The sequence below is a fragment of the Urocitellus parryii genome, chromosome 14 (genome assembly GCF_045843805.1).
Source record: "Urocitellus parryii isolate mUroPar1 chromosome 14, mUroPar1.hap1, whole genome shotgun sequence".
In the NCBI taxonomy this organism is placed as follows: Eukaryota; Metazoa; Chordata; class Mammalia; order Rodentia; family Sciuridae; genus Urocitellus; species Urocitellus parryii.
In genome coordinates this window covers 63,458,719-63,481,241 of record NC_135544.1, presented here as the reverse complement: position 1 = coordinate 63,481,241, position 22,523 = coordinate 63,458,719, and positions in this window count along the sequence as shown.

The window sequence follows — 22,523 nt, the reverse complement described above, 5'->3', positions numbered from 1 at the left end:
GTGCCCTCAAGTCTGTCATTGTCCTTGCTAGGCTATAGGTAAGGCAGCGTGTTCAGTTTTTAAGGGTCACTTCTCATATCTATTTGTTTTCTTTGCCGTGCAGTGTGTGTGGGAGGAGATTGTGGACCCCATGTGACTCTCTGCTTTGTAGTGGGGTGGTGACCTTTGGCATCCACTTGTAACACTCTGAGCCCATTCTCCTGGGGTCCCTGCAGTCAGAGAGCCCAGAGTCTGCAGGCAGGCTGGTTAGTGACTTTTATGACTGGCTTCAGAGTCATGCCTGCTCCTCGCTGCATCCTGACTACACAAGTCCACTGCCTCCCATGTTTCAGAGGCGTATGGAGAGGTCATCTTACCTGTCGACCTACTCCATTCTCTTCATTAAAGAATTTGGCTGTTAGCCTGTCAGTAGCTGGGTGGTGAGTTTCTAGGTAAGTTAAATGGGACATTAATCATTCTGGTGTGGTTTGGGTGATGGCTTTATGACTTCAAGGAATCCATGCCAGCTATTCACTGCAAATGTAGTATCTCTGTTTTCTGTTCTACAACAAAATACATAAGACCTGGTAATTTACAAAGAATAAAAGTGCATTTGGCTTACAGTTCTGGAGGGCAGGAAGTCCAGGAACATGGTGCATTGGCAACTGCTTGGCGTCTGCAGAGGGCCTTCTCACTGTATTGTCACATGGTGAAGGGCATCACATGGTGAGATGGAGCAAGGGTGCTTACTTAACCCTCATAACCTAGTCGTCTCCAAATTCAAAGACCCTGCCTCAAAATTCCATTGACAAATGAATGTGGGGGTTCTCAACATATGAATATTTAGAGGACATATTCAAAGGATAGCACAGCATTGATGTAAACCCAGTAGCAGCCTCACCAAGGTATAGGTGGAAGGAAGAGGTTAGTGCCCAGAGGTACCTTCTCTGGTAGGCATTTATTTTGTTTCTGTAGCTTCCTGTGATAGCCTTCTACTATGTAACAAATCTTATTTAAAAAATTTCTTATGATATTGAGATGCTTCATAGGAGTTATGCTTTTTAAAAACTAGTAGATAGCCATTAGTAGAATTGGAAATTACAAAGTTTTTTGAAGAAAATTAATTATGGCCATCTGTTCACTACACTTAAAATCAAACCTTGAATTAATTACTATTACTGATTATGGGGGCTTATAGATTTAGAGATTTTGGTTCTTTTTTTTTTAAATAGAAGTTGGTTTCTGACCAGCATTTTCTTTGATATGTTAATTAACTTAAACACCTTTCAGTAAAATCATAAGAAGGAATTAGAGATGGCTAAGAAACATGTTAAAATATATTTAAGCTCCTTAGTAGTAAAATGCATCTTAAAACTAATAATAATGGGGTATTTTTGTCTATGGAGTTAGCACTGATTTTACATATTAATGACACTGGCAAAGGAACAGCCTGGGAGGAGAAAGAACTGGGATGTGTCTATAGAGAAATTTGGCAATAAATATCAAGGGACTTAATCATACATGTGACCATATGAAACAATTTTGCTTTTAGAAGCTCGTCCTAACCAAAAAATCTTTTACCAAAAGTTGGGAGCGACCTAAATATCTAATACGAGGAGACTGGTGTAATCACTTATTGTGTATATAAATATAAATCAATGTAGCCCAAATAATGTAGGATATTTAGTAACTGGAAAACCCTCAGGATACATAGTTAAAAAAGATAAAATAATATTGATACTATAATCCCATTTCATCCCTTTAATCCTTCATTTATGCAAAAAATATGGACAGTTATATAGGCAAATATTATTGTCAGAAAGAAAGCAATTATTGATTAATAAACTTATAAAAGAACAATTATAGTGTATAGAAAGATGAGCAGAAAGTACACAGTTTCCATGTGTCTATTAACGTCTGAGTTTAGTGGTCCATTTGTTGTTATAAGTGAGGGGCATGTTTATGGATGTTGAAGTCCTTAGTTTATAGTAGGGTTTGTTCTTGGTGATGCACAGTCTGTGGGACAAATATACAATGACATGGACACAACTATGACAGTATCACATGGAATTGTTCACTGCCCTGATTATCCTTCATGGGCTACTTATTAATCCTTGCCTTCATCTCTCAGAATCCCTGGCAACCTCAAATCTTTTTACTGGTTTGCTTTCTCCAGGATGTCGTGGAGTTAAAATCAGATGGTACATAACCTTTCAGACCAGTGGTTTTTGCATTTAGCAATATGCATGTAAGTCTTCTTCATCTCTGCTCATGGCATAATAGCTTATTTCTCTTCATTGCTGAACAGTAGTAGTTCATTGTTTGGATGTACTACAGTTTGTTTATCCATTTACTTACTGAAGGACATTTGGTTGCTTCCAAGTTTTGCAATTTTGAGTAAAACTGCTATAAACATTCGTGTACAGATTTTTGTGTGGACATACGTTTTCAACTCTTTTGGGTAAACACCAACAGGTGCAATTGCTGGATCAGATGGTAAGAGTAGGTTTTGCAAGAAACTGCCAAGCTGTCTTCCAAAGTGGCTGCACCATTTTTTATTCCCAATAGCAAAAAGTGAAATTTGTTATTGCCCCACATCTTTGATAGCATTTGGTACTGTGGTATTTTGGATTTTAGCCATTCTTGGATGTGTAGAGCTCTTATTTAGTTTTGCAGTTCCCCAGTGACACAAGATGTTGAACATCTCTGCAAATGCTCATTTGCATCTATATATCTTCTTTGGTGAGGTGTTTCTGCTTATATCTTTTGTGTATTTTAAATTTATGTGCTTGTTTACTTACTGTTGAGTTTTAAAATTTGTCTATTTTGGATACAGACCTTTTTTCACATGTGCATTTTTCAAGTGTTTTATCCAAGTCCATAGCTTGTCATTTCATTCTCTGAACAATATCTAAGGCAGAGCAGAATTTTAAAATTTCAATAAAGTCTAAATTATCAATTTTTTTTCCTTTGTGGGTTATGCTTTGGTTGCTATAATTTAAAAGTCATCACCAAACCAAAGGTCATCTAGACTTTTTTTTGGTCTATAATTCATATAATTCATCCTGAGGGTTTTGTGTGTGTAAAAGTATAAGGTCTGTTTTTTAGATTCATTTGGTTGCATGTAGATGCCCCAGCACATTTTGTTGAAAGACCACCTTTTCTCCATTGTATTGCTTTTGCTCCTTTGTCAAAGACCAGTTGATGCTATCTGTGGGGTCTGTCTCTGTTCTTTCTTCTGCTTCCGTGATCTGTTTGTCTATTCTTTTACCAATGCCATACTGTTTTGATTACTATGGCTTTAGAGTAAATCTTGAAGGTTAATGTCAGTGATTTTACTTCAATATTGCACTGCCTAATCTGGGTCTTTTGCACACTCATAGACATGCTAGAATTAGTTTCTCAATATCCACAAAATACCTTGCTGGGATTTTTGAGATTGGGTCAAATCTGTAGATCAAGTTGGGAAGAACTGCAACTTGGCAATGTTGAGTCTTCCTATCCGTGAACATGGTATACCTGTGTCTCTGCATTTATTTAATTGTTAGTTGATTTTTTCCAGAATTTTGTAGTTTCTTCTTATAGGTCTTATTGTATAGTTTAAAAATCATATCTATGTATCTTACTAGTTTGTGTTAATGTAAACATTATTATGTTCTTAATTTCAAATTCCAATTGCTCATTACTGGTAGCATACTTACTTTTAACAAATTATAAGCATATCAGAGGATAGGGCAAGATACACTCTCTCTTACATATCTATTTTTTGTTAAATACAAATGTTTTCTGGCAGGCTACAAAGACCATGTGTCAAAGCTGTAATTTAGTCTTGCTCAAAAGGAAAATAATTGAATATATATTCTGGAGATTTACTTTTGGAAGACACAATTTATAGGAGAAGAGAATGGTCGGCTAATCATTGTTAAATTATGTACCCTTGTCCAATGAATTTATTATCTCAACTGGCACATGTTTGTGAGAGCAAGGGCACAGTGTTAATGATTACACACAGATGAACAGGCAACTGTCCTCTGTACCCAAGGTTGTGTGATCCCTAACTAGGCTCTTGATTGGCAGTCAATGTGGGGCATGTTTTCCCAGAACAAGTCTTTATCCCATTACAGTTGATCAGAACTTGCATAAGCATTGCATGAGGTCTACGACGTTCCTTCCACAGTGTGAATCACATCACACAAAAACGGTGTCCTAGGCTGGGCTTGGGACGGGTTTTCTTTTGCATTGCTTTTCAGTTCTTATGGAGTTAGTCTCTGATGGCTGCCAGGGAGTCCTTTCCCTCCCTGGTTAATGAGGTGTCCCTTCTTGTCCTCTCTTCCTTCCATGTCTCTCTGCCTTCTCCCAGATTTCAGGACCTTGAGGAGCCCGTGGTAGTAATAGGAATGGTAACAGAGGATTCAGGTAGACAGACCACCATATAACTAACACATATGGTTCTAAATACTTCACACACACTGAATAGATTAACTCCTAGTGGAGCCCATTTGGAGTAGGTACTGCAGAAAATCTATTTGACTTAAAGAAACCAAGACAGAGATGTTAAGTATCTTGTCTAATGTCACAGGGCTAAGTGGTGGCTTTGAACACAAATAGCCTGTTTTTAACCACTCTTAGAGAGGACTGTCTGTCGAACAAACCTTTCTCTTCTTCACGTGGAACACTTCTTACCTGGACAAGGTAAGTAAGAAAGATGGAAAGTCATTGGTACGGTTTAAAAAATGCATCATTCCGCTTGTGTTGCTAAAAAAAAAAAAAAAAAAAATACCACGGCTGGGTGGCTTGAACAACAGAAATTTAATTCCCGTAATTCTAGAGACGGAAGGCCAAGATCCAGGCCCAGGCGATCTGGTCCTTGGTGGGGATTGCCTGCTCACTGGTGGCTCGTCTTCTTTGTGCTGTGAAAGGAGCGGGGGACCTCTGGTGTCTCCTCCTCTTCTTCAAGGGCACTGATCCCCTGGTGAGGGCTCCACCCTCATCTAAATCTAATCTGATCCTAATAGCCCACCCCCTAAGAAAGACCCCCCTCACTGGGGATGAGGGCTTCCACACAGGGATGTGGGGAACACAGATGTTCAGTCCATAACACGTTCTCATATAATATTGTGAAAGAACATACAGGAACCCGTTAACGGTGGTTATGTCTGTGTGTCAGGACAAGAGTTGTATATTTGCCTATTTGTATTTTGTTTTCAAAAGAAATTCTCCTTTCACATAAGGGAATACCATTGAATGATGGCTTCCAGATGGGCTTCTCTTTCAGTTTTTTTTTTTTTTTTTTTTTTTTTACTGAGGGATAAAACATTCTCTTTGAATTCTAGGGCAAAGAATTTACAACACCCGGCATCCTTTAAAGTAGGTGAAGTGACACTCTGGTATTTAAGTCCACACCAAGAGTCAGCTCTGGCCTTTGTGAGAATTGCCAACCAACAGAGATGAGCCGTGCAGACCAGGCAGGGGAGGTCTCCCTTGCAGCACGGAGCATAATTATCGAATGCCCACGCCATCCATCATCTCAAGTTCATTCCCGGTCGAAGCATAGATCATCCCCTCTCCTATTAAAGAACAAGCACTGGAGGCCACCGGGTCTCAGCGAGTCAGGGCAGCACAGATCCGACTGGAACACTGTGCACACATATTCCTACCTCCCATTTTCTCTGCTTTTTCTGAATTTCGCTTTTTGTTGTGGTTAATGCAGGATCGATCATGGATGCTTTAATGCTCTTTTATGAATTCAATAAACTGAAAGGAAAGACACCGTAGCGTTAGGGAAGCTGTGTGAGGAGTCCACATAGAGATAGAGGAAAAGAAGAGCAGTCTTCATGGAGACTAGGATCCCGGTGGCTTTAGTCACGGACCAACGTCCCCAAGGGTGGCTCCCCCTGTGGCATGTGCAGCGTTGTCACAGGGATCACGGATTTCCCTAGATCCAGAGCACAAAAAGGGAAAGTCTATTGTATTGATGGTTGAGCCTGTTGATGTCAGAATATCCATTTAAATCACTGGAAAATAAAAAAGTCGAGCTCAGCTCTGTGGATGAGACTCCATCAAACCAGCTTCCGGGTCTTAACCTTCTGTATCCCGAGTTGAGGAATTCTGTGGAAGACCTCCGATCCCACGCCTACTGGATGGAATCCAAGGCCGTTTCCCCAGGAGGATAGACTCTGCTTTAGAGGACTCTGTTAATGCCTTAGTTGCAACTGCATTTCTCGCTGGCTGGAAACCGGGAAGAAGGAGGGAGTCAAAATACTGCACTTCTCAATCGGCCGCCTTGGATCTGCACTGACTCAGAATTCCATCCAGCACCGGAGGACCGGAGCTCGCATGTGCCCCCTTTCCTGAAGTGGGGTCTTCATGCAAAGTAGACGGGATCGGGAAATAACAGTCGGTTTCCTGGACCAGGGACTGCGGCCCAGGCCGTCCACCTGGCCTCTTGGTTCAGGGGGCTTTGGTCTCTTCTCAGCTCAGATGTCTGCACCCTCCCTGGACGCAGCCCCTTGGTTCTGCGAGACTCCCCAGTTCACCTGTCTTCTCAGATCTCCAGGCTGGGGAGGGAAGGCCAGCCGTTAGGTTTCCTACAGAGATCCCCTGTCCTTCAGAGCCAGCCCAGTCCCTCCTCCACGACACGTCCCCTCATCTGGTCTGTGCCCTGACTATTGGTATTTGGAGGCTCATAGCCAGAAAAGTATCATTTATTTATTTATTAATTATCTCCATTTATCCTTAAGAACTCACTATCGAGCACCTACTGTATGCTGTCTAAGAAGGGAGGCCAAATCCTTGCCTCGCGGAGCTTAGGGTGTGACCAGGGAAACCTGGGGAGGTAAATGGGATGAGGAAAATGTACCCCGGGTGGTTGTAGGAAGGAGCCGCGAGCTGTCAGCATGGGAGGAGACAGAGACGGTCAGCGGAAAAGGACGTGATGATGAAGTTTGAGGATTTTACCATGACCCCCGCTCTATCTAGAAGACGGTATGTCATTTAATGTCATCTGTGAACTTCCCAATGCTGGAAAGAAAGCATTGCTTTTATTGTAAAATACAATACACGTATCAAAGAGCACCCAAGGCCCACGTACGGGTGCAGGAATCACCGCAGCAAACTAACTTTAACACTGGACAGTGGGTTTTTAAAATAGAATTTTTATATAATATAAAACTGAGATGAGAACTCAGGACATGAAACTAAGAATTCCTAGCACCCCAAATCTCCTGCTTGGACTTCTGGATTGGGTAGTTCTCCAGAGAGAGCTAGACGGACGGACACACACACACACACACACACACACACACACACACGGAGTGAGAGTTCATCTTCAGGAATTGGCTGGCGAGTGTGGACTGTGTGGGGCTGGGCTGGAGGCCCAGGGAGGGGCTGAGGCCCCAGCTTGAGTCTAAAGGGGCTGAAGCAGGATTCTTCTTTCTCCAGGGACCTCAGGCTTTTTCCTTTTGAGGCCTTCAACTGAGTAGTCGAGGCCCACCCACATTATGGAGGGTAATCGGCTTTCCTCAAAAATCTATTAATTTACATGTTGATCACATCTAAAAATGCTTTCACAATACTCCATGTTTGTATAAATATGTCAAAATTGGCTCTAGTGTCATGTATAACTAAAAAGAACAAATAAAGAACATATTCGTTGCAAAAAAGAAGTTGGGATGGCAGATTTTTGTTATGTGTATAATACCACCGACAACTTTTTTTTGTAAAATGGAAAACAATGTGTTCCCATAACACAGAATCAGCGTGGCTGAGTTAGTTCTGAGAGTCTCAGCGTCAGCTGCTTTGGACGTTTTCCTTCATTGACTTCTTCAAGGCGTTGGGGTGACACTGTGAAGTGAGTCTCGCTGGCCGCATTTTTCTCTTGAGAAGCAACCTGAAGGGTGAGCGGCCGAGAAGCGAGTGTAAAGGAGATTTCTCAGGAGACATGGAGGGAGCGAGGCTGGATCAAGTCTTGTTCAACTGCTCTGTTTACTTTTATTACTGTTGGCTCCTGGGCACACCGAGTTGGGTTTATCATAATCTCAGATTCATGATGTTTAACACTGGACAGTGCATTTTTAAAATATAATTTTTATATAATATAAAAATGTTATATAAAATTTATATAAATTATTTTTATATAATTGGCTATGCTTTTTTTTTTAATGTGATGAATACTCCAAACTTGCGACCCCAAACCAACGCCAGGATCTCGACAGCTCCTCACATCTGGTGGGAGGAGCTCTGCTGCCATCTCCCTGGTCCCTCCCACCCACCATCCTGGGGCCTTGGGTCCGTCATGATCTTGTGTTCCTTTTGATATCATTTTATTGCATTTGTTTCTCTCTTCTCTCATTTTCACTTTATAATGTACACAAAGTTTTTTTGTATCTTTTGAAACCCCTTTTGCCTTGAATGATATTTGTTAAGATTCATCCATCTTATGGTGGATTGCTGGAGACCATCCGTTTTAACTGCTGTGTCATATTCCATAGCTTGACTTTATCATTTTATCTACTTTCCAGTTGATGGGCATTTGGGTGGTCTCCAGAAGTATACATGAGTAAATCTTTCCCTTGTGTATCTTCCCAGGAGTGGAATTTCTGAGTCAAGGGTATGTCAATGTACAATTCTAGTGGATCAAGCCAAATTGCTTTTCAAAATGGTTGCACTAAGTTTTATATCTGTGAACAATCTATAAGAAATCCAATAGTTACACATGCTCTCCAACACATAGTATTGTATGATGTATTCCCGCCCCCGCATCAAATTGTGTAAAGCGGCAACACACTGTCGTCTTGATGTATGTGTCCCTGGACTTCATGAGGCTGAACATCTCCATGTGATTAGTGGCTCTGTGGTTTTCTTCTTCTATAAAGTGTGTCTTTAAGGATGAGAAAACTTGGGCTCAAAGAGGTTAGGTCCTTTGTCTGGGGTTCCCCATCATCATGTGACCATACCGTCAGGTTCGCCTGAATAAGGAACGTTGGTTTCTCCATCCCGCAACAGCCTCCTTAGGGCTTGTGCTGATTTTTTTTTTTTTTTTTTGATACTGGGGATTGAACTCAGGGGCACTCAACCTTTAAGCCCCATCTCCAGCCTTATTTTGCATTTTATTTAGAGACAGGGTCTCACTGAGTTGCTAAGCTCCTCGCCATTGCTGAGGCTGGCTTTGAACTCTTGATCCTCCTGCCTCAGCCTCCTGAGCCTCTGGGATTACAGGAGTGTGCCACTGCACCTGGCTTGTGCTGATTTAAAAAAAAAAAAAAAAGTTTTTTTTTTTTTTTTTTTTGTAATTGTAGAAGGACAGCATGCCTTTATTTTATTTGTTTATTTTTATGTGTGATGCTGAGGATTGAACCCAGTGCCTCACACAAGAGAGGCAAGTGCTCTACCACTGAGACCCAGCCTCAGCCCCAGCCCCTTGTGCTGATTTTTAAAAAATAAAACATTTCAGAAATTATTCACCCAAGTAAGTGCTTCTTTCCAAGCACCCATTTTAGCACTCTCTCTTTATTCCAAAAATGACATCACCAGACAATTTGTAGTTTACCCCACTGTTGCTGCCATTTAATACCGTAATTCTTATGAGATAAAAATAGTCTTAAATTTTCTTGCCTTTTGATTTTTTTTTTTTTTTGAGAGCTAAATGATGATCCTAGATTGCTCACTTGGTTTAGGAAACTGGTCCATCCTGAGTGACTCTTGGATGTTTCAAATCACAAACCCACTTGCAGAGATCGAGTATTGACCACCAAAAATATTGACGGAAAGAGGCCTCGTGGGCCCCTTGGGGGAGAAGGGCCCCGGAGCCCACCTGAACTGGACAGTCAGTGTTTTCTGTGTTGGGTTTGGATATGGTATTGATTCTGGAGGAAAAGAGTTGTGAAAGTCAGTTTCTAAGCTGCCATCCCTGGGTCCCTAAGCCCCTGCACTTGCTGCCTCTCAGCAGCGACCCCTTTAAGGAACTTGGCTGGCCACCCCTCAGCTCTGTGCCCACTCGACTGTGGCTCGAAGAGGGGGACCGTGATTTGCTCTGAGAGCGACAAACAGAGCAGACACTTAAGAACCCCTTGGAGAAAGAATGAGACACCGTGCCCCAGCAGCTCTGGCTCCTCCTGCTCCTCATCTGTCCCTGCTGCTCTGCCTCTGCTCACAGAGGCCACAGGGAGAGGGAGAGGGCAGGAGGAGGCATCCATCGGGCCTTTAACTACTTGCACCCCAGGTGCTCTGTGGGGGCCACCGATTGAAAGCCTCACAGCTGAGCATTTCGGGACTGTAGTTTTATAGGTGCGACATCTACTCCAGAAGCAGGGAGCAGGTACTGGAAATAAAATCCGATTACATTTTAGCTTAACACAGTCACATCAAATAAAAGCTATCCTAGACATGGAAATTGGCCCAGAGCTGGGTATGTTGACTCCCCTCCAGCTGCATGTTTGGAAGTGAAATCCAGCCAGCGCCCTAGAGGAGAGAATTCAGGCCAAGGCCACCTGTGCACCTTGAAGGTTAGCAAAGGCTGAATCTCATGGATCTCTTCTGTCTATTATTTATTTATTTTATTGGTTGCTCAAAACATGACAATGATCTTGACATATCATATTTCATATATTTGGTTCAAATGGGTTATGAATTCTTATTTTTGAATACGTCAGTACAAAACATCTCATCATGGGGCTCATGAAATCCTTTTGCACAAGAAAGGAAGGTCTGGAACCAGCTGTGGCAGCAGTTGAAGAACAACTCAGGGGTCATTGCATGTACCATTCAAGAAGGCTTCCAGGAGTAGAAATCAATAACAAGAGAGCCTGCAGGTACACAGCAGGTGACCCAAAGGGGCTGCTGGGGAAAAAGGGAAGCACACAGAAGAATGGAGAGGGACCGCCGAGTCACACCCACACTGGGTGGGCGGGAAGCGAGGATGGAGCCCCTGAGGTGGAGAGCACCTTATCATCTCCCCAGGCACACAGAGCACAGGGGTTTTAACCAGGACCCTGTGGGGCTGACTAAGCACCGGGGGTGGGATCAGAGCCTCAGGTGTCTTTGGGCAAGAAACAGAACGACTGAAGTGGAATCAGGAACCAACTGTCCTGGGTTTGCTCCAAAGAGGACATATTTATCATGTTCTGGGAAAAAGCACTGAGGTGTCACCTCCCTCCTGGACTGCTCTCATTCTTGGGGTGGTGATTGGGACACAGGGTGATGAAGTGAGGCCCAGGTGCTGACGATCCTTCACGACATCCCGCCACAGAGGCACCATAGGTCAGAGGTGGAGCCCAACCAGGTTCTCTCTGGGCTTTCTAGAAAGGCCCAGGTCAGGGGCTTCTTGTGACCTTCAAAATGCTACAGCTGAGGCCCGTGTTTAGCTAGTGGCTTCGAACTGTCAAAAGTCTGTTGGGGAGAGGGGTGGAGAGGGTGGGGGAAAGGAGGGAAAGGGGCGATTGGTTCAGGAGTCAAGGAGGCTGCAGGGGGTGTCGCTTGCTGGAGACTCAGGACAACTGTTGGTGTGGCATCTGGACAGAGCTGATGTCCCATCTGGAGGCATCCAGGCCTCCCCGTCACTCCGCCTCTCTGCTCTCTTGGGGCCTTGACTCACACTGAGGAGGGCACTCTGCTTGGTTCAGTCCAGGGACTCATCCAAAACACCTTCAGAGTTTCATAGACACATCTAGAAGAACGTTTGGGAACCCCGGTCCAGTACAGTCGACCATAAAGTAATGGCTCCTCTCTGATCACCTGTGTCCATTGTTCTCTGTGCTTTGCCTTCTGTGGTGGCAGGTGGGGAACCACGGTGAATTTGGAATAGTCCAGAATCACTCTCTCTCCTGCGTCTCACAGGACTATTTCTGGGCATCAGGCAGGGGCTGCAGAGACTGAAATCCACGCTACCCCATAAGGAAATGTGTCTTTTGTGGAGAATCAAATGCAAAAATCAGCCCCCACCCAGAGAGTAGCAAGCAGGTGCATCCTGATGGACAGAATTTGCCTCTGGGAAATGGACCCTGAGCTGCTGACCCAGACGGCTTTCCATGTCAACTGTTACCCACTTGGACTCTTGTTTCTTAACCCAGACTGCACCCTAGGAACCCTGGGGAGCTTCAAAAAACTCATCTGGCTCCCATCCAGGAATTCTGAGTTAGTTAGACTATCTATGGCCTGGGCATTGGGGTTTGCAATAAAATATATGTTCCCTTTTAGCTCATGCACAGGTTCTTGTTATATCCACCACGAACAGGATACAGAATGGTTCCAACACCCCAGAGGTGCTGTGCTGCCGAGCCTTTGAGCCTCTGTACCGTGTTCTCTTCATAAACATGAGGGCCGCTGCCTTCACTGAAAGAGAAGGGACCCAAGAGCATTCTAACAGGAGATTCAGAAAGACAGGCCAATGTGGAAAGAAGAGAAATCATTTTTTAAGGGAAAACAGGTGATGCAAATCATTGAAAATCCACTCCAGATAGAAAATGTCCTAAAATGGGCATGTTCTAAGAGCTTAAAAATAGGGAACAAGACTTTCTTGGCAAAGAGCAGCCTTCAATGACATGTAAGAGCCTTCAATGGCCATCCTCAAGGGTTTGCACACAGGGAGGAAATAAGACACCATTCATTCAGTCCAAATGAGTTAAATTATGATTGCTGCCAGATGTCCCCAGGCAAAAACAGGGTTTCAAGCATGTGAGGAAGGCTGTCTCTTTGTGTAAGATCATTGCTGGACTAGCACTTTGAACAGGGAAATTCTAATGAAGGTGTGGTCAATCTCAGGGACCATTCTCCATGGGGGAATCTCAGCCAGGGTTGAGGATAAAACTGACAGGCCTTCATGACATTCCTCTGTGTCAGAGGATCAGGAAGGTCCCCTGGAGAAATGACAGCCTGGTGTCCTCTTAGGAGCCGACTTGGAAGGCAGGATTTTCTTCCTTCCCTCGTGTGTCTTCTTCTCTCCATCTCCCCAGTGAACATTCCCCTCTTGCTTTGGAACCCCTACGGCGTCCCAGGAAGAGCTCTGAGATTCAGACACAGGTGGAGAGTCGTGGGGAGGAAGGCCCTGGAGCTTGTCCATGTCTAGGAGCCATAAACCCATGCACTGGGGAAGAGACTCAAAGCTGAGTATTTTCTAATGGCAGTAGAAACCTCTCTGGGTAATGCGAGGAGGCCAGGAGTACGAAAATTAAGCTTCATAATTTAATTTTACTGCTTCTTTTGGGTTGGCAGAATCAGCAGGGAATTCAGTGATATTATAGTTTTGGGTTCACCTAAAAATAGCCAGACTCCAGACCTGAGACTCCAGAAGTCTCCTTCCTGCAGCAGAGACACTAGTCTGTTGATGAGATGAGATGTGAACACGATTCCATTGAAACTTTGGGATGATTATTGTGTTCTCACCAAAAGGCTTCAAAATCATGAGGCTGTTAACCCTGGAAAGGTTTTGATTTCCTGAGACTCTTCATTTGGAGTCAAAGGATTCTTCTGCTATTATTGCTACTCCATTAGAAAACACAAGTTTTTCTCTTTCTGTGTGTCTCTCACTAGACGCACTAAATAGTTCGGGCTGGATGATTTTTTGGGGGGTCCTGGGAATTGAACTCAGAAACACTCAACCACTGCGCCACATCCCCAGCCCTGTTTTGTATTTTATTTAGAGACAGGGTCTCACTGAGTTGCTCAGCACCTTGTTGTTGCTGAGGCTGGTTTTGAACTCGCAATTCTCCTGTCTCAGCCTCCAGGGCCTCTGGGATTACAGGCGCGCCCCACTGTGTCGGCCAGGCGGGGTGATTTTGGTTCATTTATCTTTCAGTCCTCATCGTGGGCAGGTGGGGAGCCGTGAGTCAGTGATTGGGTTGGGTGGGTCTTTTGTCCTGTTTTCACCAGAACCAATCAGGAGCAGTGTCGGCACGCCTCTGGGTGGCTCAGCCATTGAGAGCGTCAGTGTCAGGGTTGGGCAGAAGCAGATTCAGTCCTGTGGCTGAGCCTTCAGGGTGCTCCTGTCCTCTGAGATCTGTTTGTTTATATCAAAGAAGCACGTGATGTTGCCCTCCTATGATGTCCCAGCTTGGAAATGGTTTGAGTCTAAGACTAAAAGCCGAGCAGGAAGGAATGGATCTGATGTTCTAAAACAAGCTTTGGAAACAAACAAAAAATAAAACAGGCTTTTGGGGTTTCTTAAAGTAAGCACGTGGGTGTCTTATGCTGGACTCTCCCATGGACTGTAAGATATTAGAATATTTAGCCCCACCTGTGAAATACCGGAAGCCCTGCCCAGCCATTCCCACAACCCAAATCCAATACACCAAACACCTGTCCAAACAATCCACCCACCCACCCACCCACCCACCAACCCACCAACCCACCAAAGCCTGCTCTCACTCATTCCCTGAATGCCTCCCTGGAGAAGTGCTGAGCAGGGGAGAGACTTTCCAGAAGGGAAGACTGATAGGGAAGGACCAAAAGTGATGAAAAGCTCCGGGGCTCTATCTTCTTACAAGGAGGTGAGACATTTCCCCAGATGAATGGGTAAAGAACCGTGGTACATATACACAATGGAGTTTTACGCAGGCATAGAGAAGAATGGCATTGGCTGGTGGGTGGGTGGGAATAGAGAGCATTGTGCTCAGTGAAATAAGCCAGGCTCAGAGAGTCAAGGGGGCAGGCTTTCCCTCATATGTGGGTGTTACAGCAAAGTTATGGGGAATAAGGGGGGAGTCAGATATCATAGGATAGGGGGAAGATCAGTGGAGTAGAAGAAGGGGATTGAGAAGAGGGAGGAGGGAGGTGAAAGGGGGGAAATGTGGAATGAATTTGACAGAATTATGTTACGTGAATGAATTCTGACTTTATGTATATTTATAAAGCAACAATTAAAGATAAATAAATAAACACATAAATAAAAGGAAGACCAATAGAAGAAGGGGAGTAGTGGAGGCTGGAGGGGAGGACAAAGGAGGCTACCGGGGATTGAAGTGGAGCAAATTCAATTCCGTGCGTGTTTGATTATGTCAAAATGAACCCCACTGCTATGTAAAACTACAATGCACTAATAAAAAAAAGAAGTTACAGAGGTTTCATATTCAGCATGAGAACTTAAGCAATACAAGAGTGCAAAGAAGTAAAAAGAAAATATCCATTATTCCCCTGATAAGCACATTTAATTTATAACTATAAAGTGTGTGTGTGTGTGTGTGTGTGTGTGTGTGTGTGTGTGTCCGTGTATATCGGCATAAATTTTGGAAGGAAAGAGAAGCTGTGAATGGGAACTTTTTGGGTTTGAGTTTTGATGAGGGAGGGTGAAGGGGAACATGACTTCTGGACAGAAAAGCAGTAAAATTAATAATGACTTTAATTTTTTTGCAATTAATAATACACTTGGTGACATAAATCTTTGTTAAATTAATTTGATCTTTTAAAATTATGTAATAACAGAGGAGACTGTATCTTCTATAAAGCAAAGTTGAACCTAAGTACTTAACAATAGATACCAATGACATTAGTTAAATTAGAAACAATAGAAATTAATTCAATTAGAAACAGCAAGCTGTGTGTTTTTACTGAGGTTCTTAAAAAAGTAATGTGAAAAAAAAATCGAACTTTTTATTTTGAGATCATTGCAGATTCATATGCAGAAAGTAGAGACATCCCAGGGACCTCTTGCCAGTTTCCTCTGACGGTCACTCTTGCAGTGTCACACCAGAAAACTGACATTGATGCATGCACTAATGTGATTCAGGTTGCCCAGGTTTTACTGTACACTTGTGCCTGGGTCTGATTCTTTGTGTCGGCACCTGTCTCCATTACCACCGTCAAGATGAAGGGTCCAGTCACTGTAGGGATCCCTTGTAGCCCCTGTATAGCTGCACCACTAAAGCTCATGCCTGCTCTATTTGCAGAGGTCCTCCAACACTGAATAGTTAGACAAGCATCCAACTATTGATGCTTGCCAGAGCCTGGATGAACCTCTGGGCAATTAGGCTGAGTTTAAAAAAAACACCAATCCCAAAGTTGACATAGCATGTCTTTCCATTTATATGATGTTCTTTTAAAAAGATTTTCTTTATTTCTAAGAAAAAATAATGATTATACATATTTATGGGGCACAATGGGATAGTTTATACAGGAATACACTGTGGTATGTCACGCTCTTGAATGACAAAATGATAGAGGTGGAGACACATTCTGGATTGTTAGAAGTTAGCACTGGAGGAAGGAGTTGAGAAAAGAACAAAATGTAATGGAACTATTCTGAAGTTGTTTTAAAATGAAAATTTATCATACATTATATAAAACATTATATATGTTTTATGTAAAGAGCATCATATTATATATATTCTGTAGTTTTTTTCCATTTTGTATGCATTGGATATCCTTTTGTGACATTGGGGTATTTCATTTAAAAAAATTCTTTACACAGTATTTTATAGGATGGCTGTATCATGATTTATTTCACCGATTCTCAACAGATTGGTAGATTATTCATGTTACAAATAGTGCAATGAGCATATTGGTAAGTATAGTGTTGTGACTTCAGGTTCAGAATAAAAGTATAAAAGTGGAATTTGGAGGTCTGCAGGCTAGCCGATTTTATTATGATATAGATTTGCCAAATTATTCTCCAAAATAGTTATACTAATTGCCATTCCTGCCAATATTATATACATGTCTGTTTCCTTGCATGTACAAGTTAATTTTAAAAGAATAATGGCCTGTTCGTCTACAGAATCAGTTTGGAAACAGGAGCATGAACAGGGTCTTGCTCCACGCAGCCCCATCCAGGCATTAGGGCCTCCACCCAGCTTCCTGGTCAAGGCTCATGGGAGCTGTTTTAGTGAGATTTTTCTCTACTGTGACTAGAAGGACCCAGCCAGCACAATTGTAGAGGAGAAAAGGTTTAGTCGGGGGTTCATGGTTTCAGAGGTGTCCATCCATAGACTCTATTCCTTGGGGTTTGAGGTGAGGCTGAACATCATGGCGGAAGCCTGTGGCAGAGGGAGGCAGCTCATGTGGTGATCAGAGAGCAGAGAGAGAGACTCCAATTGCCAGATACAAGTATATACCCCAAAGCCACGCCCCAATTCCCACCTCCTCCAGCCACACCCCACCACTCAGTGAATCCCTATCCAGGGGTTAAGACTCTCACACTCAAACATTTCTTCTTTGAACCTTCTTGTATTGTCTCACACGTGAGCTTCTGGGGGACACCTCACATCCAAACCTTAACATGAGCCCACCTCCCGCTTCAAGAGTGATCCTGACAATGTCTATACCTTTTTTTTTTTTTTTGGACAATCTTGGGGAGTCTCACTCAACAGGGAGAGAGCAGTGCAGAGTGTCTCAGGACAACCCGTCTTGTCTCTAGGTCAGTTTCCTCGACCCACACCTACCGTGCTTTTTCTCTGCTGCACTTAGAATTGGCATCTCCCCTCCTCATCTCTAGGATCTTGATCTTATCTCCACATTGTTGCTCCATGGGGTCAGTCCTCTGCTAGGAGCTGCTGTTTCTATTGGTGACCACCGTGGATACCCCACATGGGGTCTTTGAAAGGTTAAAAGCCCCCTCTGTTTCCTACAGCCAGATTGTACCTTCAGGCGGACTTGACCCCAGGCTGAAGGCTATTGGAAGTGTTGAGAAGGATCTACAATGTTGAACAGAAGCAGCTGCTCTCAGAAATAAGTGGCCCAAGCCTGCTGGGCCTGATCCTGACCCATGTCTCCTGTCTGTCCACAGCTCCAGCTCCAGGCCACCACCTCCCTGAGCCAGCAACTCCTGAATTGCCACATCCAGGACCCAGGTCCTCCAAAGGACACCTCATGCACCCGGCTCCCCACAGTCTGGCCTAGTGGCTTGGACAAAGCAATAACAGTAGAGATTCCTAAGTGTGGCTTGTGCAAGTTCCCAACAGTCCGGTTCGGTATGCTTTGTACTGATTTCCAACCAGGCCTTTTCATGATTTTCCTTCTGAAGAGATCAAGTCCACATTTTACTCCTCCTCAGGAAGATGAGCCTCAAGTCCCCACGGGTGGCGAGCAAATGCCTAGACAAAATGACACACATGTCTCCCAAGGGCAAGTAAGCACCTCCAGGGAGTAAGAACTCAAAAGAAGAATTTGAGGAAAACCTCTTTGCAATTACAGTTCTGTTGCAGAATAGAAACTTAAGCAACTGAGCCAGAAGCACCTGCAGATGAGTTATTTCCTGACATTCAGAGCATCCACAGAAACATCTGCATAAATGAACAGGTCTCACTAAGCCTCTTCCAGGACAAAGAGGAGCTCGCCTTGAAGATAATTTTTATTTTTCACTGTAAAGTGTAGAATCTGCTTGTACATTCCAAATGCCAGCTGTGGGGGTTTTAATAATTCAGAGTGTCACTGCAGAAACCCGTGGTGACCAATTCTTTGGCCTCCTGTGAAGGAGACAGACTCAGACAGTCATGCAAACTGTCCCAAGCCACCTGCACTACCTGAACTCATTAACAGTCCGGAAAGATGAGGCAGTCAGGAATTAGTTGCATTTCAAAGATCAGGAACTTGAAGTTGAAAGAAAGTAAATGAAAGTTGCAAAGCCATTTATTGGGGAACTATAACTAGGCTCTAGACCTTCTGAGTCCAAATTCCCAAATTCACTTCAGATACTCTGATCCAAGTCTTCCCTGTGCTATTCCTGGGATAATCCATTGGCCTCCACAGTTATATTTTGGGGGTCCAGTAGATACCATCTCTTTTTTGCCTCTCTGAAATCTGGACCATAAAAAGATAGGTCTAGGAATCTGTCACCCCAAGGGGACTCATAGGTGAGTCCTAAATTAGCCAAGTTTGCTCTCATGGTCTCAGGGGCATGGACAACAAGCCTCCCTGGGGGGCCCACTCTTGCAACACCCAGGACTTGGAAGACAAGGAGCGGCTGAGCAGAATCCCCAAGGAAAGGATAGAGAAAGGGGCTGAGCCTCAAATACTCAGCTTCTTGGTCAAATTCACTAAGCGCGCCTACAGCCCATGGTGGGGAGAGGTGGAGGGAGGTGGCTGAGCTGCTCTAAGGGGTATCCCCAAATAAAATCAGGAAAAAGGAGATTCCTCCTACCTGTCTCCCCTTCACAAAGACCCTAATGACAGTGTCTTCCTCGCCCAGCTCATTTTGTCCATTAAGATCAGATTAATCTTTCTGAAGCATCATTGTTTCTCAGTGTAGAATTTCTCTGAATATCAAAGGTACCTGCCTCTTACCTCAAGCCTAAACCTCTGCTGGGCCTCTCCCCACCTCTCCAGCCAGTTTGCCATTGGGTTCCATGGAAAACATCCTTCCCCAGCCAGGCTGGACGTCCCCCTGTCCTGCACAGTCTCTGTTCACGCTCGCTCTGACGTAGTTGCTCATTTTCTCTTTACCCCAGGTGAACTGCCCTCCTCCCCCTCTGCCCCACCTAGCAGAGCCTTCGAATGCTTAGAGTCCTGGAAAAGGACCAAGGTCTCCAGGAGACCAGTCAAGCTCCTACCAATCCCTCCCCCTTTTCATAATTTCTTCGGTCCTTTTACCTTGTTTTCTAGGACTAAGGACACAATTATTCCTTTTTTGCTATGGGCACTTGAAGTTAAATTGCTTTAGAGCAAGTTACATGTCATACTTTTTTTTTTTTTAATCTTTCCACAGTGACCATTTGTCCCGTTTGGCCATCCAGAAACCAAATCAGTCCCTTCTTATTTTGGGGGCAAACTCCATCCTGTGAGTCTTGGTGGAAGGCAGGGCCCTGCCAATGGAAGATGAAGCTCCAGAAACCAGGTCTCCCTCCTTCCACGCCTGTCAGGTGGATGTGAGCACATAGCTTCAGCTTGCTTGACTTGAAATTTTGCAACGTGCCCTGAGAAATTGTTCAGGTGAGGGAAGTGGTCTAGCCAGTGTGGCAGGGATGGTTGCTCACTGATGACGGCGGTTGGTGGCAGCAGAGAAATCATAACCAGCAATGGGGTTTGACTATGTGTGTGACCTCTGTTATGTTCTCTCCTGAATCCATTTGACGGGGCCCTGCTTATTATCTTGGCCTGGTTCTCAGCCTTCTTGCCAGTTCTCTGGGTTTTGGATAGCCTTTGAATACATTTCAAGCTAGGCAGAGTTGGTTTCTGTTGCCTGCAGTCAAAAGTCACGTCTGCGGCACTTCAGTCTGTCTAGCACATGCTGAGCTCAATGAGGACGTATCGACTGTGTTTGGACCTGCGTCAGATGGTCCAGCCCTCTAATGGGTTCTTGAGTGAACTGTCAGACTAACTTGTCTGAACCATGCATGGAAATCATTTGAAAAGTGAGAGATTCAACTGATGAGTTCCCCCACGTTTTCAGTTGTTTGAGGTGGTTTCCTTCTCTGGCTGGAGGCATAGGCTGTGGTGTGAGCCTGTGAACCAGGCTCCTCCCCACGTGAGAACGGGGTCACTGGGGATGAGAAGGTGCAGGTCACTCAGCTTCAGGAAATTTCACTTTATGTTTGACTACGAAGATCAGACTTGAAGGGCGAGGGGACCCTGCTGCTTAGGGCTGCCCAAGGTCAAGTCTGGGATTTGATCTTTACCCTTCTACTTTCTAAGAAGTTAGTCTGTTACTACTGTTACTACTGTTAGTCTGGCATGAGGAGTTCATTTCATGGAATCTGCTGGAAGACTCAAGACCCCTGGGTCAGAGACAAAGGACTTGATTCCTCTTGGCACACATTTGAGCTAAAAAAAAAATTGTGTATTTATCTGAAATTAATATTTAGCTGGGCATCCTGTACTTTTACTTGCAAACACTGGTACATTCAGGCACAGCACTCTTGCAGGTTCATCACACACTTGGGTTAGTTGGTGGTCCGGGCTGCGTATCTGCAGCGTATCCAGACAGGCTGGCGGGAGTGTGGGTGACCTGTGGGGCGGGGCAGCAGCATTAGCAGGTGGCTGGGGCACTGGAGGCAGCCGTGGCTCCTGGTGATCTGCTCAGGGTCCTCAGTGGGTTCCTTCAACAGCAGTGGTGAAGCCAAGGGCAGCTTGAAACCTGGCATGTGCCTGTGTGTCCAGGTCAGGGATTAAAGCCACTTCCAGATAACAGGGCGATAATTCTGTTCTGCTTCCCTCACCTCCTCCCAAGCCTTTCTTTCTTTTGCCCTTCCAGCTCCTACAACAAGTAGAAACCCAATTCCCTGTATTAGAGTCTCCTTTGGTTATTTCGAGTGATGTCTATTTTCCTGGCTAGACCTTGACAGATAGCAAGTACAATGGCATATTCTTGATTTATAAGCCAATGAATTGTAGTGCACTGCTCAGCATGTAATGGATGAATAAAAAATGCTTTCTTGAAAGGAGTTAAATTGTTGTTGGAGATTCATAGGTACAGGCACAGGATAAAATTACCCTAAAATAAGTGGGAATCAGAGGCACTGGGGAATGTCATAGGAAAACTTCTTTGAGCCAAGGATAAAAAATGTGGTGTTAGATAAGAGATTTTGTAGAGCTCAGAGGAGAAGGCAGTGGAAGATGGATTACCGGACTGAAAAAGTTTATTTTATCTGCAGTGCCCTTGTATTCATGGCATTAATCATGGTATCTAAGTATTATCCTTGTCTATAAATCTCAAATGATGAAATGAAATATAATACCACACTCATAGGAGGTATTTTAGCAGTGTGAGCATAAAAGTAAAAATGGATATTCCATAGGCATTCATTTAACAATATTTATTATGTGTTATGTGCAGAGCATGGCACTTAGGTCTGTGTTACTAGTGTTACAGTGACCTTCCTGATCCAGGGCATCAGCAAAAATGTAAAATCTGAGCGCTTTTCCTTTGGAATCTAGGAGCTTTGTTTCTCAGTCTCTGAAGCTTAACTTGTCAGAGCTGATTGCATCTGGGATATGGGTTGAGAAGGCAAGAGGCCAGCTGCTCTTTCCATTGTTACTTAGCTTGCTAACAAATAGTGCTCTATTTTATTGCCCCTGTCTCAGGAACTGCTATTCCCAAAAGGAGGAGATTCTGGGAAATTTTTTTTCCTCAAACTATAGCTGCAGTGCACCTTCTGGAATATTTGATGGTTCCCAGTTGCCCTGTCTCTGACTTTACGAATTTGTGATGCTGAGAGTCAAACTGGCCTTTATAAGACCCATTCGAGGATTAATAGACCAAAGGGCTAATGGTTTCTCTGCAGAGTCGGCCCTGTAAAGGCCAGCTGGACTCTCTTCTATGTGCTCTTCTTGCCATGTGATGCCCTGCACCACCACACGGAGGCCTCACCAGACGTACCCTGGACCTTGACCCTCCCAGCCTCTAGAACTATGAACATTTTATTTCTTATGAGTTACCCATTCTGTGGCATTCAGTATTAGCAGGGGAAAACAGAATAAGAAAAACTTATTGGTTGAAAAAATTTGAAAAGCTATTTATGATTGTAGGAATCATGGCATATAAATCCCAGTAGAAATTTTAAAAAATAAAAACAATGTAACCTAATAATTGCAAATGTGTTTAATTAAATTTAGTGTGACCATTTCTTTGAATGAATGATTCCTCAAGCACCCCACCCTATACAATGGCTTTTTTGTTTTTCCAT